The 24,258-nt window shown below is 41.5% G+C and overlaps 1 long non-coding RNA gene across 2 annotated transcripts in view; it reads right to left on the bottom strand.

Moving 5' to 3' along the window:
• The window catches only part of LOC115029844, a 91,952-nt gene extending 75,726 nt beyond the window's left edge, over positions 1–16,226 (bottom strand). For both annotated transcript variants that reach the window (XR_003835399.1, XR_003835400.1), the window contains exons 1-2: positions 16,063–16,226; positions 1,803–1,901 (exon numbers count right to left, since the gene is read on the bottom strand). This is a non-coding gene — a long non-coding RNA (uncharacterized LOC115029844). The remainder of the gene's footprint in view (positions 1–1,802; positions 1,902–16,062) is intronic.
• Between the last annotated feature and the right edge of the window lie 8,032 nt (positions 16,227–24,258).

Below are 24,258 nucleotides of genomic sequence, written 5' to 3'. Positions count from 1 at the left end.
CCTAAACTTTTACCACTATGTCTCCCTCCCCTGATGTGCTTTATCTGATCTTAACCCATGCACCAAAATAGATTTTTCTTCCAAATAAGTTGCTTTGGGCAGATATTTTGTCACAGCAGCAGGAATGGAACAAACTGAGCACCTATGTGTTCATGCTGCAAAGATAGCTGAGATGCTGCGGAGCCCTCAAGCATGGGACTTTCCAGTTACTCCTAGCTACGGAATTTAAGGTTCAAGCATTTCTTGTTCTTGCTGCTATTGTTAAGTTTTGGTTGAGTTCTAGTAGGGACTTGCATATTTTTGGTTTTGTTTATTTGTTTGTTTGTTTGTTTGTTTGGAGATGTTTGTTCTTGGCAGTGGTGGAATTTTTTGTTGTTATTTTTACAGGTTTTGATTGTTTGAGTTTTGTCTTTCTCATTAATTTTAGTAGGATCCTTGTGTTAGTCAGGATTTCTATTGCTGTGAGAAAACACCATGACCAAAACCAACTTGGGTAGGAGAGGTTTTATCAGTTTAAAATTCCATAGCACAGTCTACCACTGAGAGACATAAGAGCAGAGCACAACAGAGCAGAGCCTGGAACTGGAGCTAATGCAGAACTTGCAGAGGAAGGATGCTTACTGCCTTCCTTCTCCTCCTTACTGCCTTGCTCCTCCTAGCATTCTCAGTTTGTTTTCTTATACAGTCCTGGACCACCATCCCACACATGACACGGCCCACAATGGCCTGAGTCCTCCCACGTCAATCACCAATGTCCTACAGACTTGCCTACAAGTCAATCTTATGAAGGCATTTTCTTGATTAAGATTCTTTTGCCCATAAAGCCTTACCTTGCATCAGTCTGACATGAAAACTAGCTATCACAATCCCCAAACCCACAGACTGAGAGGAAAATGAGGACCTAAAAGCACGGACAAATCCTATAATTTAATGCAATCTTTCCTGTCACAGAAGAATTCAACTTTTTGTCTCAAGATTAAGAGCTATATCCATTTGGTGCTACTTAAAAGAAAACCCACATTGGATGGCCTTCATAATCCTAGAGAATATTTTAGGCACTCCCTCTGTGTTTTCCGCCTTCCTTCCATTGAACTGAAGATGTTCTATATGAGGAATGTTCGTGTCTTGTCTCCTTCCCAACTGAGCCCATGACTCTACTTCTATCAATTCTTCCTTCCAATTCTCATTGTTATATAAGCTAAATGTCTTAGAAATAGACACACATCTTAAAAATAAATCCCTGTATATAATTCAGCTGTGAATGTGGTATTCAAGCATTCTCCAACTTAAGAGCAGGCTCTCTTCCAAACACTTGAGTGTATGTCAGTCTTCTAGTATTCAAAATGCATCTTCCCACAGACACCAGGCTGTGTGTGGTGACTAGGTCCCCAGGCATCCCATTAAAGCCTGCTGAAGCCTGAACAAATGGGGTACAGTGCTATCCTAGACCTAACCATGGCTTTATGGAGAGCAAGCACAGAGGTCTAACCTGAGACTGGCAGACCATACACACACAGGTAACAACCACAGAGCCTGCCTCTCCCAAGAGGCATTTTTTTCCATAACCTTTCCTGAAGATAGGATGAACTGAGTAAAAAAAAAATCTTTCTGACTTCTACTTTGCCCTGATGTATTGTGGAGAAGCTATCATTTAACTGTTTACAAGCCAACTGCAGGAAAAAGGATACAATGGATGAGTTCCAATGGAATTGTTTGGATCTTGAGATGCATGTCCATCCCTCTGAAAAGTTGGTGGGAACTTGTCATCATACCCACTATCAGCAGAGATAGAGAAATCTTACCAAGTCTTCAGCAGCTGGTGAAAATGAAGAAATAAACTCCAAGAGAGTGTGCAGAGGGGTCATAAGACTTGATCACTGTCTTAAAAGCACCACAGATACCTATAATGCAACAACAACAACAAAAAACATCCAAGAAGGAACAAACTAAGTCAGTCAAAAGAAATTAGTGGATATCCCCTTTCAGGTGTCAATCACTACTAAGTCCTTTATCGTGTAAAATGCAAACAAAGAAGCAAAATAGGACAGGATAAAGAGAAGTGAAAGCAGGAGACAAGTTACCATGAACCTGTCTAATGATCCTCAGTCCATGGCTACTCTGGGTCATGCACATCAGAAAACTTGGTGAGAATCTCTCCTAGCAAAGTAAGCTCTTAGTTATTCCTGGGAAACCTTTTAGAAGAGATGGAGGAGTTAGCACTTAACCTGAAGTGACCTATTCAATGAAGAAAAGAAGATCTAAATAATGTTTAGTGACATACAATCCTTTCTTTCAATATTTATGAACTATATAGTAGATAATGTATCTATATCCTTACAACATTTTTTCTACTTCTATTTTCTACCATAGTTCTGCCTTCTACCATAGCACTGAAAAATAAAAGGTAATTTTTTCATTTAAAGATTTTGGCTTTCCTCAGTTACTACAGACCTAAATAAAATAAAATAAAGTCCAGAGATTCATGGCCATCAACAGAGATACAGTGAGGTGACCAGGCTTATCTGTCATTCTACATTATAGAGCTTTGGGTACCATTATTTAAAAGGATCTTTATAAGTATCTACAGACAAAATTCAGAACATGTTTGTGTATCATATCATTGTCTTAATGAAAAAAGTGCTATGATGAGGATGAACTTTGAAGATATAATAATAAGATAAGGCAGATATACAACAGACAAGTAGTGACTTACATGTAGTATGTCCTACTTATATGAGGTATCTGGGATAATCACATAGAAGTACAGTGGCTTCACAGGGCTGGACAGGTCTTAGAAAACTTGTTTAGTAGATTGAAGGTTTAGTTAAGTGATATAAAAAATTTCTGGAAATTGATAGGGTGGTGGTCCTGTATGTAATGTCACTGAACTAAAAAACAGTGAAATTAGTGGGGTGTATTATATATGTATTTGCCCACAACTAAGACTCTGTTCAACACAGACTCATCACAAAAACACATAATGAGAGATGACTGGGTGCCAAGCATTTTTGAGTGGTTGGCAGAAAGAAGGATTAGTTAGCATAAGCAGAAGAGAATTTCTCATGAAGATGAAGTCTAATCAAAGACTTAAAGTGAAAAAGTAAGCCATCCCAATATGTGGAAAGAGCACCCTGGGCAGGAAGGCATCCAGCACAGAAACCCTTGGTTGTCTGGGGACCAAAGAATGTGAATGGAGCTTTAATGAGTCTGTAAGGTTAAAAACTTCTGGAATGTTAGAAGTTTCAGGTAGCGACATTCCTTGAGGAGATAATTCTTGACTGTGATTGGCCAGAAAGGACATAACCATTCAGAACTAATTCACATAATAGGAAAGAAGTCATGACATAGGCCATGAATCCTCTTCAATGGGTGACTATCATCATTAAGGCACCATGTCCCCAGCCTCCTTGTGTATAGTGACACTGAATTGGAAGCTCTGTGAATTAATATATGGAGTCTGTAGTGAAATTTTTGAATGCTTTAAAAACACAGAAATGTTATGTAAATTTTAATCCCAGGTGTGAAGTGTGAGGCTGCTTTAGATTGTCCACAGCAGGTAACTATGATTTGTCTCATGCTCTGGCAGAGTGTAATTTTGCTAGCTGAAGATAGTTTACATTTGGAAATCTGGGGACAATTGAGAGGGTATAAAAATGCCAGAGTCCTGAGAGGCTAACTGCTGATGCTACCCCTGCTGCTGTTGCTATTTGGTTGCTGGTTGGAGAAATCTGAAAATGAAGATCAAATTTTCACCAGGAAACTCAAGGCCCATAATTAGCAGGAAGTAGTCTAAAAACATCTACATGCCAATTCCCCTCTAATCTTCTTTCTTTCATACCAAGTGTTTGGAGGGGTGCAGAACTGTGGAATAAAGATTGGAAAGAAGATAGCCATAAAAACTCAAAAAAGTAGCCAATAGTCCAGCTACAGGTGTCAAATGCTAGTGACTCCTCAAACAGCATTTCAACAAACCCTGTCTCTAGTTGTAATATCTACCAGGTCTTGATCTCATCTGATGGGGGACTCACATCTCTATTTTACTTCACTGAATCAAAGAATGAATATTAACTATACATGAAATGAAAGAGAATGTATCGTTTATTTGGGTTTGGGTTTTTTGGTTATGTTCTTGTTTTAGATAGAGTCATTCTACATAGATCTGGCTGTCCTAAAACTCACTATGTAGGCCAGGTTGGCCTTGGCCTTGAACCCACATAGACCCTCCTTGCTGCCTCCAGAGTTCTGTGATTAAAGGTACAAGCTACCACTCCTGGCTGAGAATATATAGTTATAACTTGGGGTTCTTTAAAATCAAATGAAATTTGGATGTCTAGGAACATTATTTAAAAAATGGTTGCTGCTGCAGATGCTCTTCACCATGTGACCGAAGTTAAATGTCTGGAGAGGTGAGAATACAGCCTACATCTCTATGGACTCATGCTTCAGCCCTTGGTACCCAGCTTCAAGATGTGTATGTTTGGGAGGTGGGATCAAACTAGAAAAAAATCTATTGTGGTGTTGGTTTTGACTGTTAATGGAATAATGTAGAGTCAATCACCTAGGAAGGGATCTCAAATGGATTGTCTAGATCAAGTTGACTTATGGGTAGGTATATCTATGGGGAAGTATGTTGATTATGTTATTTGAGTTAGGCAGGCCTACCCACTGAGGATGTTATCATTCGCTGGGAAGGAAATTTCAAGCTGTATAAAGGTGATAAAACCAAGCTGAGCATGCATGCATCAATTCATTCTTCTGCTGCTTAATTATAGTCAATGAAGACAGTTCTCAAGTTCCTGCCACTGTGACTACCCTGCAGTGATGGAATATAATGGAACTGTGAGCTAAAATAAACCTTTTTTTCCTATAGATTACTTCTATCAGATAACAGCAGTTTATCACAACAACAGAAATGGAGACATGCATGACTGGGTGCCGTAAGCAGTGAGGATTATAACAGCCCTTCTTCCTTCCTCATCCCACTTACTGGTCCTGCCTCACTTTCCTGACAGCACACCTATGTGCTCCATCCTCTTCCATTCCTTCCCTATCAAGGATTTTATCCTCAAACTCTGAATCAAAGTAAATCCTTCTTCCCCTATATGGCTTCTTGTTAAGAATCTGGTCATAGACATAGGAAAGGCTGAGTGACATTCCCTGTTGGAACTGAGTTGGAATTCACTAGAATAGAGTGAGGAATCCCCCGAGTTCTACAAATGCTCTCTGTTTTGGTAAGAATTTTTACTACATACATCTGGGTTCCCAAAATGTTTTGTGACTGTTTCAAAACACATAACATAATGTGTTTCATTCTGTTTTCAGACTCTCTCTGAGTGTCCTCTTGAAGATCATGACTTTATCAAGGGAAAGAGACATGTTATATCCATATTCACAACCCACATTTCCAACATAGCAGCTAGTCATAGCTGGTACTCAGTGCATCCTTGTGAAATTTTCTACAAATATTATTAAAACCAAAATAACTATTCAGCATTGAAGTAGGTGATGATACCACGTCCTTTCCTGCCATACTTATGTAGACTGGTGAGAATGCTTCCTTTAACACAGCCACAAAGTGTGTGAGTTTTTGTTGTGGAACAGAATACCATAAAACTTAATAGTTTACCGTACCAAGTTATCATTTATTATTATTTGCTTTCTATGTGTCAGGAATTGAGCATGGATGAACTTGGCCCTCTAATTTAGCCTCTCCCATAAGCTCCTAACCACATACCCCCTGGAGACAAAGCCCAATAGATAAGATCTGCTTCCAAGCTACACAATAGTTGTCAGCACAACTTAGTTCTTCATGAACTGCTGGGTTATTCCTGAGGGTCTCAGTTCCTCTCCAGCTAATGGCTGGAGGCTGCCCTCAGTTTCTTGCTGTGTGATCTCTCCACCATGACTGCTTGCTTCATCAAAGCCAGGGAGCCAGGAAAGACAAAGAATGCTAGCAAGACAAAAAGCACTCTTTCTTAACTGCTATAGTTTGAATATAGATATCTCTCAATGTATATTAGAGTGGAGTTTAATCTTCAGTATTAAGTACTGAAAAGGCAGAAACTTTATCTTAGCGTTAAGAAGTAGAAGGAAGGCTGTTTAGTGGTGAAGTGTATTAGAGAAAGTCTTTGGGGTAAAGTGTCTATTACTGAATCCTAGAGGCACCATAACAAGAGAAACCAAAGGGGGTGGGTCCTGGAGAGGGAAGGGGAGAGAGGAGGGGCCAGGGAAAGAAGGGTAAAGTGCAATCCGGATATTATATATGAGACAATAATATTTTTTATTTTAAAAAGAGAAACCAAAAGACTCATAGGTACATGGTATTCCTGTCTCTTCTGTAATACCTGAGCTGCCCCCAGAACTCTACTAACAAGAAATCCGTGTCCAAATATAACCCCTTGAATTGGACTTAAAACCATAAACCCAAGTAAACCTCTTTGCTTTATAAATTACCAAATTATAGTATCTGGTGACTAGCAACACAGACCAACATAATAACCTTATCACATAATAACAGCCCATCACTTTTGCTATGAATTTAATAGATGTAGTTCATACTGGGCCTGCGCACCATTAAGTATAGATAACTGGAACCATTTTTGAAGCATGCTAACTCCTTTTAGGTTTCACAGAAGTTGTGTACCTTCATTGATCTTCACTTCCGTCCATAACAAACTATTCAAAAACAGCATTGGGTTGCATAAGTGCAGGGAGGAACAATTCACAGGGTAAACGAAGCAGCCTGACTTATTATCTGACTGTAGGGACAGAGGAGCTAAGATCATGCCAAGTCCAACAGGACCCTGAGGTCAAGGTTCTAGGTGAGAGGCTGAGCATGCTCATTTCACTGCTTGGTAGTCATGGGCTGTCAATAAGGCCCCAGGCAAGCACCAGACATCAGGAGTGAGAAGCCCCTTCTTCAGGACTGCTGGAGTCATCAATTAAGAAAACTGTAGGAGGGGCCAGCCAGTGACAGGCACCCAGAGACACTGCCTCTCTGTCCAAATCACTAACTGTGCAGTGGCACATATCTCCCTTGCATTGACTGACAGTGAAATCTTTTAAGGAAACAGGGTCTTTGATTTGCTTCATGGACAGTAGTGATAAGAGAAAAAAGAAAAGAAAGAAAAGATAAAAGAAACATTTTCCCGTTTCTCACTCAGTAAGGGCTGCCAGGAACCTAGAAGAAAGAAACAGGTGCTGGCAAGAGGCATGAAGCTAAATCCTGACAGGTTGCTGAGGCAGTCAGAGACACAGAGAGTAGGGGCTTTAAAGGTCATGGGAAGGTTGGTTTAAGCAAGCAGGAGTGGAGATTTCAAAAAAAAAACAAAATAAACAAATGCAAAAGCAAAAATAAGAATGAGGTGGTGGGTGTGGCCACAGGCAGGCCCTTCTGATGAAAGCGGGGCTGGTTCCATCTTGGAAACGGTACCGTACAAGTATTAATGTTTTCTTCTCATGACTGTGCAGTAGTAGGATGTGTCATTGTGGCATATTACCAGACTAACCAAGCATTAAAAATAAAGTTTATGATTACATTCTTTCAGCTAGATTATCCTTTCTGGTTCTTCTCTAGCTATATTGACAGAGCAGGATTTCCCACACCATTTCATAAACTTTAAAACATGGGAGAAGATTCTTTTCACAGTGGACAATTTTTCCTGAAGAGACTGACAACTGGTCAAAGTACAGAAAATAAATAAGCGTTGAGTGTTCCACTGTAAGTGGGACATCTATATCAACCCCTCACAGCTTAGCAAGCACGGAGGAAGAGTGGATGGGAAGAATGTAAGAGTAGAAGGAAGGAGAAAAGTGCTGCGGGACACTCTCTAGGGGTGGTGTGGCTCTTGCTGACTTGAACTTTAAGCAGCTGTGATTATCTACAGATAATTGGACCACCAACATTCTATCATGGAAGGGGGAAGGATGCATAATGACCCCGTGCCTTGCTGAGAATTTATAAGCAATTGGCGTTTCCTGGAGAAGGGAGAAACATTTTCTTCTGTGGTATACAGTTGCCTATGTGTCTGTAAATTACCCCTTGCTCATGCTCTGTAAGCAACTTTAGTGAAACTCACTAGTATAAAACACACACGCCCTCAAGCACACACTCACACACACACACACACACACACACACACACACACACACACACAGACCAATGTAAAACACATTCTTGGATGAACTATGAGAATGGAAAACTCACTGAATAGCAAGAGACTCCAGGCTGGAGATAAAAGACTGCATGTCAGAGGGCACTGGTCTTGGTCACCTGGAAGACACCCTCTGACCACATAGGTGGAGTGGGGGGACCCAGAATGGCCAGTATGCAGTGTCTTGCCCTTACAGCTGACTAGAGCAGATCCTTGCTCCGAGCTCTCTGCATAAGCCTGCCACCACCCTGCTCTGAGCCTCCTCCCCAGCTGCCTTGTGCTCAACTGAGTGGGAAGAGGCCATAGAGGAAGCCAGCCATTTGGCAGAGCTCCCACACATCCAAGGCTCAGAGTTGCGCCCTGGCAAAGCTCTCAGCCATTTCTGCCTTCTTCTACTTCCCCAAGCAAAAAAGATCCTGATTGTAAACATCACTTTAAAAGCATGCCATCCACCAGCCGGCTCAGCTGCAATACATCAGCCTGAATTGTACTCATTTATGGTGAAGCATTGTATATTAATGTTTTCATTGCTTATCACAGACACTGGCTTTAAAGTGCTTAAGCCAGCTGTACTGAGTTATTTATTAGGCTTTCTTTTATCCAAGTTGCCTTTTCCTTAAATAAAGTGTTTGTTTTACTTTCATATATTTAAAAAACCCTCTTGTATCCTGTGCATCACTTCTCACTGTTGTTGTGCAGGAACCCCATATTATTATAGAATATACTAAGTGCTATTGAACTAGGAAACCTGAAGCTAGGGAAGCCCATGGAAGAGCAAGGTTCTGGTACAGCAGACAGTCTCTCCGTAGTCAGCTCTCTTCTTTGTTTCCCTTAGTCCCCCAAAGTGGATTCTACTTCCACTGTAATATTAAAGATCCTCAGTGGTAATATACTGTCTGCTGCTTGGACTTCTGAAACTAACCTACGATCTTCTTTCTTCTCCATGTTGCCCTCCAGCCATTTTGACCATTTTTCTGGTTCCTTCATTATACCCTCTTCCACAAATGTGACATTCTTGAGCTGTCCTCCTCAGTAGGAGCAACTTAAGTTGCTGAGTGGTGAGACCTCCCTTTGTTCTTCCTATGCACCCCCAGAAGGTCATCAGCAGGACAGAAAGCTAAAGGTATGGTCTCTATAAATTTAACATTCCAGATTTGTGACTCTAATGTTGGGAGTTGTGGGTTGACTCACAAAGTTGACAGGATGTGGTTCCTCACTCTGAAATATGAACAAAGACCCACATGACTCTAGCTGCACGTGAAGCAGAGGATGGCCTAGTCACTCATCAATGGAAAGAGAGGTCCTTGGTCCTGTGAAGGTTCTATGCCCTAGGAAAGGAAATCCAGGGCCAGGAAGCGGGAGTGGGTGGGTTGGTAAGCAAGGGGAGGGGGGAGAGGATAAGAAAAAATTTTTTTAAAAAAGAGCCACAATGGCACATATAGGAATTCTAACAAAAAGTAAAGCAAAAACTTAAAAACAAAAGACTTAAGAGAAAATCAAGCAAGACGTAAAAAGAAAAAAGAAATAACAACTATAGTTAGAGTCTTCAGAGGAAAAAAAATAGTCATGCAACAAGAACAGGAGGCTATTGTAAAAGAGAAAACAGAAATTAAAAAAAAACTCTGAGGGTATTAAATATGGAACAAATATATTTTAAAATTGCACAGACTTCCAGAGGATAAATATAACTAATATCTAGGAATTATATAATGGGTAATATGATACAATATAGAAAAGAATGTTGAAAAAATCAGTCATAAAGAAGATCCAAGAGCCCTTTAAAGGAAATTTTAATGAGAGCTTGGTAAATGAGCCAATTACAAAGATAAAATGCCAAATATATCTCAAAACTAAAAGGTTTTTTCACAATAGCCAGGAAATGGTATCAGCATATATGTCTATCAGCTTTTGAATGGATAATGAAAATGTGGTACATAGAAGAATGAAATATTATTCAACAGTAAAGAACAATGAAATTATTAAATTGATGGAGCTAGAAATAAAAGAAGCACACTTAGTAAGGAAACTATTTTAGTTTGAATGATAATGGCCCCCATAGGCTCATATATTTTCATATATTTGAATACTTGATCCCTAGTTTTGGTGGCAGTGTTTGGAGGCATGGGTGTGTTAGGGAAGGTGTGTCACCAGGGATGGACTTTGATATTTCAAAAGACCATGCCAGGTTCTCTCTCTCTCTCTCTCTCTCTCTCTCTCTCTCTCTCTCTCTCTCTCTAATGAGAGTGAAAACAGGGCAGTACTAGAGTCATCAGTAAGAAAGCCAGTGTCTGGAATATGTTGCCTAGAAAGTTCTGGCTGAAGAGCTCTGCCACCGGAAACCTGACGGAGTGGGGTCACATTTCTATCCTAGAGCGCCCTACTTAACCATGACTCTTCTTCTTCTGTTTATGACAAAAAGCAACTTAGGGGATTTTTTTTTCTTATAGCTTAAGAGATCCAGTCCATCATCAATGGGAAGGTAGGGGCAGCAGCAGAGTGAGGAGAATGTGCAGTTGGACTTTTCTTTTTTTTTTAATTTTTAATATTTTTTATTACGTATTTTCCTCACTTACATTTCCAATGCTATCCTGAAAGTCCCCCATACCCTCCCCCCTACTTCCCTACCCACCCATTCCCATTTTTTTTGGCCCTGGCGTTCCCCTGTACTGGGGCATATAAAGTTTGCATGTCCAATGGGCCTCTCTTTCCAGTGATGGCCAACTAGGCTATCTTCTGATACATATGCAGCTAGAGACATGAGCTCTGGGGGTACTGGTTAGTTCATATTGTTGTTCCACCTATAGGGTTGCAGACCCCTTCAGCTCCTTGGGTACTTTCTCTAGCTCCTCCATTGGGAGCCCTGTGATCCATCCACTAGCTGACTGTGAGCATCCACTTCTGTGTTTGCTAGGCCCCGGCATAGTCTCACAAGAGACAGCTATATCTGGGTCCTTTCAGCAAAATCTTGCTAGTGTATGCAATGGTGTCAGGGCTTGGAAGCTGATTATGGGGTGGATCTCACAGCAGCTGGACTTTTCAAATGTTGGTGAAACAGAATGTAGAGAACATGGAGGAAGTACAGTCAAGCTATCAAACCTGGCAGCCTGCCCTCAATGACCCACTATACCCCAGGGAGGCTCTACCTCATAGAAGTTCTGATGCTTTCCAAATAGTGCCCACCAGCTGGGAAGGAGGTGTTCAAATGCATTTTACATTCAACCCACAATATATATCCATCCAAATGAAAAGTCAACTGAGAAGAACAAGAAAAGACATTTAGGTTAACAAGGGTTCTAAAATCTCGCCTGCACAGAGTTCCAGAGAAATCTACAGAAAGAAGTCTTCCTCAAAGTACACAAGTAAAGCAGAAACCCAGGGAAACGACACCCACTAAAGGAGTGAAGCTTGGGAGACCCCAGAACAGAACAGAGGCAGAACGCCCAAGGAGAGCCAGCACAAATGAAATACAAAAGGGGGTTAAGCTAAGAAGATGAACCCACATTGTTCCACCTCTGATGGGCTTGACTCAGTATACAGGACCTCTATCCCTCTGCCAGAGACTGTAAGGAAGACTAGGTGGTACATACACAGGAAACTGGGCAAAATTTCAATCTGGATAATTTCTAGCTCTTAGAAAAAAATATTTTAAAAATTCATATTTGTGAATTATTTTCATAGGCAGAAAGATGGAAATGCTACAAACTTGTATAACAGAGAGCTTTCCATGGCAATAGAAGAAAGCAGAGGTAATTTATTCACTATAAGGAAGCCTGTGTCCTCGAAGCCAGGTTTGTGGAGAACATACCTGCACTAAAGCACTAGGCATGCTGAGGTAGAGTGGTGGTGACAAAAAATTTGAGGCCAGCTTGAGCTGCATATGGAGGCACAGGAATTATTTAAGAACCTCTTCCTGGCTCTGTGCCATCCAGCATAGACATTCCCTTAATGGATCATACACACACACACACACACACACAATTTCATTCATGGTCTGAATTTGAAGGAGAAAGTGCCTTTTTTAAAGACTCAGACGACATTTTAAAAGCCCTACTTATTCTACTTCCTTGCCACCAGAAGCAACTTCAGCGATTGAAAGTTAAGATGAATTTTCCAAGCATTTGTCCAACCAGGAGGGTAGCTGGTCAGCTTTATGGAACGAGAAAAGTGTGAACTAAAAAGAAATATACTGTCCCAAAATATCTCCCACTGGCCTGAAATTTATTCCACTTCATAAACATGCCTGAATTTCCACCAATTAGAAATTCATTTCCAGGCCCCTCTTGTAAAATGTGCAAGAGTGATTAGCTTTATTTGCTGCCATTCTAGAATCTAAAATTAGGACCAATGGCTGGGCCTAATAAAGAAAAATTGATGGGCTTTCTTTTTAAGGAAAATGCCTCTTTTCAGTTCTTGCTCCTTGTTGGGGGACTGGCAGCTCCCACGAATTGCTAGATGGTCTCTGAAGAGGAGACAGTCTTCTCTGGGTCACTTCAAAAGGATAGAAAGTTCCTCTTTGTAGTTTATTAAAGTCACTTTCTGGCATTCTCAATGGTTTGTCTATACCCTGCCCTCAACAATACAAAAATCTAATCTTTGGCACCTTATCAAATATTCTAACCCAGGCTTCCTCATTCCTGGGAGCTCCCGCTGCCTTCCACAAGTCTGTCAGCTGAGCAGTGCATGAGCATTACCTTGGTAAAAATAAGACATGGCATGAGGAGTCATTTTCCACCCCATCCCCAGAATATAGTCTTTATTAAATAGCAATCTTTGATCCAAAATAGCCATGTGTTCTCTATCTCTCAATACCATGGTATATCCCATAATCAGCCACCGCAGACATTAGTGCATATGCCAGCAAGATTTTGCTGAAAGGACCCTGATATAGCTGTCTCTTGTGAGGCTATGCTAGTGCCTGGCAAACACAGAAGTGGATGCTCACAGTCAGCTATTGGATGGAACACAGGGCCCCCAATGGAGGAGCTAGAGAAAGTACCCAAGGAGCTGAAGGGGTCTGCAACCCTATAGGTGGAACAACAATATGAACTAACCAGTACCCCCCAGAGCTCTTGACTCTAGCTGCATATGTAGCAGAAGATGGCCTAGTTGGCCATCATTGGGAAGAGAGGCCCCTTGGTCTTGCAATCTTTATATACCCCAGTACAGGGGGATGCCAGGGCCAAGAAGTGGGAGTGTGTGGGTAGGGGAGCAGGGCTGGGGGAGGGTATAGGGAACTTTCAGGATAGCATTTGAAATGTAAATAAAGAAAATATCTAAGAAAAAAAGATTTACATGGCTAGAAGGACTAACTAGACATCATGCCATGATGGGGAAGAAAAATCAGAGACAAAGTCTCAAGTATACTTTGGTTCTGATTGGACAAGAATTGGGGTTTAGGTGCAAGAGAGTTGAATGGCATATTTTGCTGAAAAGCCAGAGATTGTTATTCTGTATTTCACAATGAAACTCTGCTCTGAAAAGTCTAAAACCTAGCTGTATTTGTGCCCCAACTCCTCATGAGGTGGAGACTCTAGTCTAAGCAGACTTCTCAGCACCTGGGAAATCTTACTTCTAAATAAAAACATCTCTCTATCTACTGGATAGTTTTATAAGAAACCAATCAGGGGTGAGCTTGAGAATGCTTGGAAGGCAAAGGACCATGCAACACTCAGAGGTGGAAACCAATGTTGGCTTCAGGTTTGTGGCAATAACCCAGATTCACATCTGGGAATTGCAGCCAGCAGGGGCTCAGGCATGCTGCATGAAACACATTTCTAATTTAAACAAAGTCCAAGGGGCAAGGATTTCAGAATCACAGTCATTGATCTTTGCTTTCTTGTACCTCTTAGTAACAAAGCTCTATCTGAAAAGAAAGGAAAAGAGTATCCAATGAAACTCCATAAAGCTATATTTTCCCCAAAAACTGTATTGACGTCCAACTGGCAAATAAAAATTGCTAACACTTCAAGTAAGCAATGTTGTGATTTAATATGTACATGTCTCTCCAGCAACGGAGCAAGATGCCCAAAGGAAAGAAGGCCAAGGGGAAGAAGGTGGCCCCGACCCCCACCATAGTCAAGAAGCAGGAGACCAAGAAGGTGGTCAACCCTCTGTTCGAGAAGAGGCCCAAGAACTTTGGCATTGGACAGGACATCCAGCCCAAAAGAGATTTAACGTGTCAAGTGGCCCCACTACATCAGGCTGCAGCGGCAAAGAGTCATCCTCTACAAGTGGCTCAATGTTCCTCCTGCCATTAACCAATTCACCCAGGTTCTGGACAGGCAGACAGCTACTCAGCTGCTTAAGCTTGCCCACAAATACAGGCCAGAGACAAAGCAAGAGAAGAAGCAAAGTCTACTGGCCCGTGCTGAGAAGAAAGCTGCTGGCAAAGGCGACGTTCCAACTAAGAGAGAGAACAAGGAGGCTCAGCTGGTGGTGATTGCCCAGGATGTAGACCCCATTGAGCTGGTGGTTTTCCTGCCTGCCCTGTGTCAAAAGATGGGGGTACACTACTGCATCATCAAGGGAAAGGCCAGGCTGGGGCACCTGGTCCACAGGAAGACATGCACCACTGTTGCCTTCACACAGGTTAACTCGGAAGACAAGGGTGCTCTGGCTAAGCTGGTGAAAGCTATTAGGACCAATTATAATGACAGATATGACAAGATCCTTTGCCACTGGGGAGGCAACGTCCTGGGTCCTAAGTCTGTGGCTCACATTACCAAGCTGGAAAAAGCAAAGGCTAAAGAACTTGCCACTAAATTGGGTTAAATGTACACTAAGTTTTCTGTCCCTAAATATAATTACAAAATTTTAAAAAATGTAGATGTACATCTGTGCGTGTGTGTGTGTGTGTGTACTCATAAGCATATACATACATTGTAAAGTGATTATCAGTACTAATTCAATTAATGCATCCATTGTCTCATCACTCTTTTGTATATGTATGGTGAGAACATTTAAATGTTCTCATAGGACATTTTGGATACACAACATGTTTTTACAAAGCACAGTCACCATATGTTTTAGATCCTTTGATCTTACTCATGCCTATTCCGCTCATCAGCATTTTCCTATGTCCTTCATCCAAGCTCCTGAAACGCACCATTGTATTCTCTGCCTCCCAGTTTGGCATTTTAGACCCCAGGTTTAAAGAGTTTGCAGCTTTTGTCTTTCTGTGTCTCTCCTATTTTACTTTATGACCTCTGGGTAATAAAATCTGACCTGACATGTTACACAAAACACAAATGATAAAGTTTGTCCCACACCAGTTGTGTGAAGTAACATCACTTGCCATATGGGTTGTATTTGTTACCTGAAAAAAGAAAGACACTTAAGAAAGGCGAAATATATCTGGGCTCAGTTTGAAGGTGTAGACCATTATGGTGAGGAAACCAGAGTAGCAGAGCAAGGGCAGCTGCTCTGCTCTCAAGAAGCAAAAACAAGCCAAGCAGTGGTAATGCACACAATCAACAAATTCAAGCACTCCAGAGTCAAAGGCAGGTGGATCCCTGAGTTTGAGGCCATCCCGGTCTACAGAGTAAGTCAGGAAACCCTGGGCTATACAAAGAAATCCTATCTCAAACAAAAAGAAGAGGAGCAAGATGAAGGAGAGGGAGATGGAGAAGAGAGGGAGGAGAGGAGGGGAAAGAGGAGGAGGAAGAGGAGACAATAAATTTAAAAAATTCTGGTGTTTGTCTTATCTTTTCCATTTTATTCAATCCAAGATTCCACCCCAAGGAATCACATTTAAAGGTCTTTCCAGTTCACATAATGCTACCTAGAAATCCCCCACAAACACATGGTCATAGGTTCTAGATCCTATCACACTGGCAAACAAACATAAGCATCACCCAGGCACGTAAAAAGCACATAGAGATGCAAGTCGAAACATGCCTTGGCTGCTCACCCATTGATCCTGAAGATCTTTACTTTGATAGATTGGAGTCAGAGGAGGAGGCAGGTGAAGAGCATCTCACCAGGGAGGTAGAATCGGAGACATAAAAAGGAGGCGTGCTTAATCCTGGAAACACTTTCCACAGTGAACTCACTGAGAGCAGTCTCGTTGATGATCTGGTTCCATGTGGAAATCAAGACAGAGCCGTTAGTATTGTGGTCTGTCTTTTGCCTAAATATAAGAGCACTTTTGAGAGTCTTGGAGTTCCTACTGTATAGCCTAGAGAACTGTTGGGGATGTTCTTCTGTAACTTCCATTTTTACACTTGTATTCCATTCCACCCCTGTGAAACTGTGGAACATTTTTCATTGATTCAACCTTGGCCTGGGGATATGTCTCAGTGGTAAAGTTCTTGCCTAGCATGCACAAGACCCTTTGTTCAATCCCCAGTACTACAAAATAAATCAATCAACAAATAAAAATACTTAGTCTGAACTTTGATTACTCTAGGGGACCTTTGTATTTTCTCTAGACAAGTTTAAAGTCCCTGCTATAAACTACCAAAGCACTTTTACTCCATTTTGAATGCCCCTTTGAATACTGTGTGGCTGTATTTTTATAGACTAATGTACCTGGGGCAGTTAGTATATAATAAACTAAAAGTGAAAAGTGTAAGAGAGAAACGTGAGGCAGAGATATCTCTCAGAATGTCAGTGGGAACACTAAGAAAGAGTCAATTGGACTGAAGATCAGATCGACCTGTGACTCTGAGCTGTAGTTAATCACAGACAGCAGCAAAGCATCTCCAATCAAGTGATAAAGTTGACAGAGAAACTTTAAAAGTTCCATGACTGTCCCTCAGCAAGCCTTATAGCCTCTGAGGCTACAACTTTGAAACCATGATAGCATGATGGGTAATGCCAAACTAGTCTGCAGAACATTGAGTCTCCTGAAGAAACACTAAGGTCCNCTAATGAACTGCCAATGACTATATGTGTATGCTTACCTTAGGTCAACAAGCCATCAGGACATTTACCAGCTGATCAAACATTCGAGGATAGCTAAGAGACTAACTGAACTGATCAGTGAGATGAAACAATCGAATACTAAAATAAGTGGTAGTCATTTTAAGCCACAATATTTTTGTAGCAATTTGTTATTCAACAAAAATTGATGCAAACCTCCCTTTGCTTTTAATTTTTTATCATTTTTTCTTTTGTATTTTTGAGATTTTAATAAAAATTAAAATATTTTCTTTCCTCTCTCCTTGTTTACTTTCAAATCTTGTTTGAAAATGGTCTTGTTTTCATTGTTGCTGCATGCATGTGTCTATATATATGAGTGTGTGTGAGAGGGGGTAAGTGCACACGTACATACACATATGTATGTGTCTGTGTGTGTGCATGTGTGTGAATAGATAGATAGACAGATAGATAGATAGATAGATAGATAGATAGATAGATAGATAGATAGATAGATAGATAGATAGATAGACAGACACCTAAATATAATTTGGTCAGTCTATATAATGTTGCTGGTATGTATGTTTTCAGGATTCACCACTGGTATTGGATAAATAATATGTTCTTCCCTTGTTTAAATCAGTAAGTTCAACTCACTAAATTGTATTGGTTATGTTAGAAGTCCAGGACCATTTTAAGGGAGAAACAACCTAAATCCTAATCCCTACATTACATATCTCTTCTTGGGAAAGCACACAAATCAGTACCCATCACCTGAAACCCTCAACCAAAGTAGAAATCAGCTATTGAGGCCTCCAGAGAGCTAAATCTATACCACATACTCTTCTAAGGAAAACCTTACATCTAACATCTCATCAAAATTTTGCAACAACCCTGTGAGGTGATGTTATTTTTGATTTCTTAATAAGACACAGACATGATGTCATTGTACCCAAGACACCCTAAAGTTCTATAGTGAGAACAAAACTATTATGGATGTAAGGGATTTTAGTGTAAATTAGTGATATGGACTCAGTCTCAGGACCTAAGGAATTCCAAGAGGATGTCTCGAAGAAAAGTTCTGGGAAATAGTCACCCATAGTATAAGCATGAGTGTAAGAGGAGCCAAGGCTAAAAAAGCCTAGTAGGAGGGATCTAGACCCAAAAAAATTTTGTATAAGGTCTCTAGGCCAGGTCTTAACCCTCCGAATGCTGTGACCCTTTAATACATTTCCTCATGTTGTAGTTTATTTCATTGCTACTCTAAAACTGCAATTTTTCTACTGTTATGATTTGTAATATAAATATCTTATATGCAGGATGATCTGATATGCCATCCCCAAAGGGATTGCAACTCACAGGTTAAGAGCTGCTGTTTTAGGCAAAGGTTCACAGCTACCTTAGGCTTTGTGAACCACATACAGAGAACATCATGCCCCAAGGAGTGGTTATCCATCATTTGAAGGAATATGTATTTTCCTTCAAATATATATGCGGTATGAAGTGCAGAATTAGACTTTCTGATAATATAAGCAGTTGAGGTCAAGTTATGGATCAGGAAAATAAAAAGGGGAGAAGTGTATGTGTACCTAAATCAATAGTGGCTGTATAACTATTTCTTAACTAGAATTGCTCAGTTTGTAACCTGGTTCCTGTTTATCTTGCAGTAACCAGGGTGCAAGGTGGTTAGGGTGGACACTATGATCTCTGCTTTTCAGGTGGTGGAATGCTTACACGAGTAGGTAGGTCCTGGAAGCAGCAAAAGGCAAAGCCAAGATGCCAGCACATAGGTCCTCTTTCTAGATCCCCTGTTCCCTTCCTCTCACCCTTGGTTTCTCTCCATATGTATTATAAGAGTTGTAATCATCAGGGAGAGAGGTATATAATTCAGAGCAGAAATCAAAGCAGAGACAGGAGTGACTCATCAAAGGAAAGGCCCCAACACTTAGAAGGCCAGAGAAGGTCACTGTGTCCCCAGTTACTCAGTGATGGCTTGAGGGACGAGATGGGAGCTGCAGCTTGATTGATTCATTCAAGCAACTCTTGGCTTCACAGACAAATGATTCTCTGAAAAGTTGCTGATGGATTCCATACAGTCATTTTTTAGCAACAAGTTGCTTGGGGCTGATCTACAAAACATTTTGTTCCTTGATGTAATCCATTTTTAACCAAACTATGTCATGCACTAAACAAATTGTGGTGATGCTTTTCTTTCTTTTTTTTTTTTTAGATTTATTTATTTATTATATGTGGTGATGCTTTTCATGCTTGTTTGTTTGCTAACTTAAAACAGCAACTGCTCTAACTCAGCAACAGCAGCTCTACCCTGCCCCCACCACTCAGCTCTCGTCCTCTACACACACACACACACACACACACACACACACACACCTGCCCACTTCTGGCCAGCTTCCACTTGATGATGATGATGATGCTTTCATGCAAACATGGCCTTCTATGAGTGACCAGAAGAATGACCCAAGCAAGAAAACAACTGGCATCAAAAATCAGCACTCTGGAAGTAGTTTTTATTGGGGAGGGGACAAGAGAAATGGCTGAAATGGGAAGAATTCTCATTTCTAGAGTTGTGTTTGGATAATAAATTGCTGAAGCCTAAATATCCACAGATTATTCTATCTGAGTTTATCTTGTTGCGACAGATCCACACGCCGTAATCAATCACGCTGCGTATCCATAAAACAGCTTGATAGTACACATGTATTCTCCTCAAAATAAAGTTGTAGCATTTATACATAATAACTTACTGGGCTGCAGGCTTTGCCTGACGTATGCTCAATATCATCTGACGTTTTATTGGATCCCACACAAACTTTTGCCTAATACAGTCGTTTTACAGAGAGATGTTAATTGAAGCCCTGACTATATAAAGAGACATTTCAAGAGAAAGGGAAGGAACCGCGGCAGCCTGCTCAGGGGATATCAGAGAAGCCAGGGTGGATGAGACATTGAGGGAGATTTGAGGAGGTGAGATTTGGAGCCTCCATCTGCTGGGTAGATAGAAAGGGGCAGTTAACCACTCTGGCCCTCCAACTGATTCACTTACAAGCTCTGTGATACAGCCAAATGCTAAAATCCACACTCACAGTGAGAGAGGTAGGACAGCATGGAGAAATTATAGGAGGGAGTTCTGGAGCAGACGCTAGTAGGTATGATTGGCCAGTGTGTCACAGAGAATGGAAGGTCACTTCTTCTAATTTAGGACGGCAGTTGGTGGTGGTAAAACAGTGTGGCGAACAGCTCACAGCTCTCTGGTATGACTGTCAATCTCAGCTGTAACTGTAGTCCATTCATTTCTCAACACATACTAAAATCTGTACAAATATTAGCTATCTGTTGATTTACATATTCTCTCTCTCTCTCTCTCTCTCTCTCTCTCTCTCTCTCTCTCTCTCTCCCTTACTCGTCTCAGTTCCATGAGGTAGAAGGCATGGCTGTCTGGTGCACTGTGTATCTGCAGAGCCTTGCACCTTCTTGATGCTTTCCAAACAACTAATGTATAAATAACAAGTGAATGATCCTATGAACAAATCAGGTTAGAGTGCACCCCTTCTGACCTGTCAGAGAACTGCTGCAGGGTCCTACACTGGGCAGCCTTCTGACTATAGACCCTGTGTCCTGTCTCTCTTCTCATCTCCATCTGAAGTCACCACCTTGGTTTCCAGGCTTCTGACAGTATAAACAGACTAAAATTCACAGCCTATAGTCACATTGTCCCTTGTGAACAATGACGGTGTCCCTCTGCGCTCTGATTTGGACGGGAAAGACACAAGATATAGAGAGTGATGTGGAGGCACCTTAAGAAACCATCATGACTTCAAAGTGTCATGTCAACAATACCCTCTGGGCTGCAGGAGCGTCTGTGCACTAGTTGTAATCAGAACACCTATGTCATTGCTAAAGCTTGGTCTCCTTCCTACCCTGGGATGTGCCCTTGGAATTTTATTTGGTCTAAGATTTTAAAAAGGGGGGGGACATCCATCATGCCAGAATTTTCACAGGTAATTTTGCCAGTCCTTAAAGTCTAAGCCGTTTGACAATGGGTTAGGTCTGTCTCTTCCTGTTTCACTTCTAAGTATAATTTCTAAATTATCTTTGAAAAGGGCCAAAGGCTGGTATGGAATGAATGAATGAATGAAGGCTTTCTGTAAACACAGTAAATCTTAGACAAAACAGGTGGCTCAGACACTGAGACTTTAACATCTGACTCTTCTAGTTTAATGACAATGAATTTGAGTTTTTCCTGCCCATCTTTGGTTCAGAGAACTTTCTAACCACTAAGATTTGACAGTAACACTCTCCAATTCATATTTATCTGTATGGAAAAATAAGAGGACTTAGCTAACCACATGGAATCAACTGATAATTGAACATAGAACCTGTTTGTTTTTTATCTTCATAAGAGCTTAGAAATTGGCATAGGATGGTTCCCTCATATTCATTCAGTGAGCAGATTGTATTAGCCTTTTCTATGTAACAAAAAATGTGCCCGCTATTAGTTATAGACCAGTGATGAAACACCATGATCCTTGCTTCACACTAAGTATTATTGCTTATTAATAATCACCAGTGAGTTATTTGAAGAGTCTGTAATACAGATAACTTGCCTTAGAGGTTATGTACAATGTCCTGGTGTTTAGCCATTCAGAGGTCCAAGGTTTCAGCCTCATACCTTAGTGGAAATCTTAGTGGTTAAGACTCATTCTCTCAGGTGAGTCACCTTTGCCCTAGAAAAAAATATACACACAATCAGGTTGAGTTCAGCTTCAAATTAAGGGATATTTGCCTGGGAATTGACCTGGTGCTTTGACCTCTCTGCCATGCTAGCTGCCTTGTACGGAAGCTGGACCTCACATCTTCAAATACCTATTTATTAGACTTGTTGTCATGACTATGGGGTGAGGAAGGAGAGCCAGAGCATGCCAGGCACAGACAAAAGCCAATTGATCTAATGAATCAGCTTATGGGGATAATCACTGGTGTTAGGGGTCAGGAGTCACTGCTTTCCGTAGCAGCCCTTTGTCCATGGGTAAAGCAACTGGAAATGACTTGTACTGTCCTGGACCAACCCAGATCTTAACTTTGATGCATAGACTTGGGAATTAAGGGCAGTTCCTATGATATTCCACTCATTTCTAGCCACATATTTTTTCCTCCTCTGAAGGGGCCACCCTGTCCCTGAAGAACATTTTGAGCAGTGATAGGGTGACCCCTGAAGCTTGGAATCATCTCACATCAGAGGGATTCTATCTGCACATGGCAGTTAGATGCATTTCCTCACCCCAGATCTGATGGCCAGCAAGTCCCTTTCTCCCAGCCAGAACCTCTGCTATGCTCAGGGCATGGAGGCCTCCCAACTCACCCACTGCACACAGCCTTTCCCCTTAGTTAATCGAAAGCCAAGCGAGGAGTTTCCAAAGAAACTCTTATTAAAGATCCCTGGGAGCACAAAGAAGAGAAATAGATGAGTGCAATAACGCTCCTCATTTGAACAGTGCTGTGCAGTTTCCCGGCCACTCACACATTCATCATCCCATTTACGCAGCATGGCTCCCATCCCCTAACTTAAGTAAAGCCTAGCTAGACATTGGCACACGCTCTGCTGGCCGTTTCTTCCTTCCCTGCCTCACTACCATTTCCCAGACCCAACCCAAAAGCCTACAACACTGACAGCCTTAATGGGGCCCTGATGGGACCCCCAAAATCTGGCTCATTTTCTTAAGGCTCCACCAGCCCCCTCCTGTGCTGGCGATTGTGCTTGGCAGCACTGGATGGTTGTCACTACGCATACTATTTACAGAGGAGAATCATTATTTACTTACAGGACAGGACTGGACTTGGTCACTCTCAACCCCCTTTGGAAGAATGATAACAGCTAAAATCACGGGACCCTTTATGAGTACGAGGCCATGATTTTTATGTGCATTAATTTGTTTTCTCCTTCAAAACAACAACAACAACAACAAAAAAGTCCATCAGTCAGACAGTGAGAGCTCCCCTTACAGGTGACAGCAGCTTATGAAACACAAGCCACGTTTTGTGTGATAGGGGTAATCAATGAATTGGGTGGCAGGCCGAACACTGAGACTAGCCCATTTCCTTCATGGTCATTTTCCTGTGTGAAGGCACACATTGAAGATGCCTTTTCCAAGTCTCTCCCGACTGGCCGGATACAGAGCCATCTGTATCATTTGAGGCTCAGTCCTGAGGAGTCCATAGGCAGCCTGTCAGCACCAGTCTCTTCTCCTAGTTAAAACAACATAATAGGTGCTATCACAGTGGCTGGAGCCTTGTCTAGCCCAGAGGAAATTACCTAAAAGACCTGACATCAATAAGGAAAGAAGGAGAAAAAGTCTTCAAAGCCATGGAGTTTAGAGTGAGAAACATAACATATATGGAAATACCAAAACCTCTGTGGCATTAGTCCAGTGGGGTGCACTGAGCTGTGTGCTGAATTAAGGGAATTGGGTTTTACCTGAAATTGCTGCAACACTGTGAATGGGTTTTAAGAGAAATGATACAAAAGGGACTTTCCCTGGAGTTATTTTTTTAAATTAAGTCTCTGCCTCTCATCTTCTTTTCCCGTGTTTGCCTCTTTCCAATAAAGTGTGTTCAAAAGGGGACCTTGCTAAGTAAGACTCTGTGCTTGGTAATTAGCAAAGGTTTCAGTGCCCTCGGTGGTGGGAGATGGGATGATAGTCTCTGTCCCTGGCCTTTCCCGCCCCATCAGTAAGCAGAGACTTGAATCACTGAAGTTGGTTGCACCCAACTAGCTGACAAAAACCATTGTACATCCCTAACATAGCTTTACCCTTGACATAACCTTTCTAATACTCACCTACACCCCCACAACACGATCTCTATTTACAGCGCCCTACTTCTCTAGCTGTAACTGGTTCATGTCACCATCAACCAGGCTGAGTGCAGCTGAGCGTCTCCTTAGCAATTGGGCTCAATCCTATCTGGGCTGTGATGTAACCACTAGACATCAAATTGTGGCCATTGCCTTCCTTGGGTTGGGATTTAGCCCCCGGACCATGATGAGCTCTGCTGAGAATTGCACAAAATTCATTTGTACAGATTGAGTATGCTATACTGCTGTCATCAGACCCCAAAAGATCTACAGTTGCTCCAAGGTTAATAATCAAGTTTGGAAGGTGCTTGCCAATCTGCACACATTGACCCTGCCACAAACCTCCAAGCCCAAAGCCAGCCCTCCCCACAGGCA

The sequence above is a fragment of the Mus caroli genome, chromosome 18, assembly GCF_900094665.2.
Source record: "Mus caroli chromosome 18, CAROLI_EIJ_v1.1, whole genome shotgun sequence".
NCBI lineage: Eukaryota > Metazoa > Chordata > Mammalia > Rodentia > Muridae > Mus > Mus caroli.
Note: the sequence above shows the minus strand (reverse complement) of the source record. Positions and strands in the feature narration are given on the sequence as shown.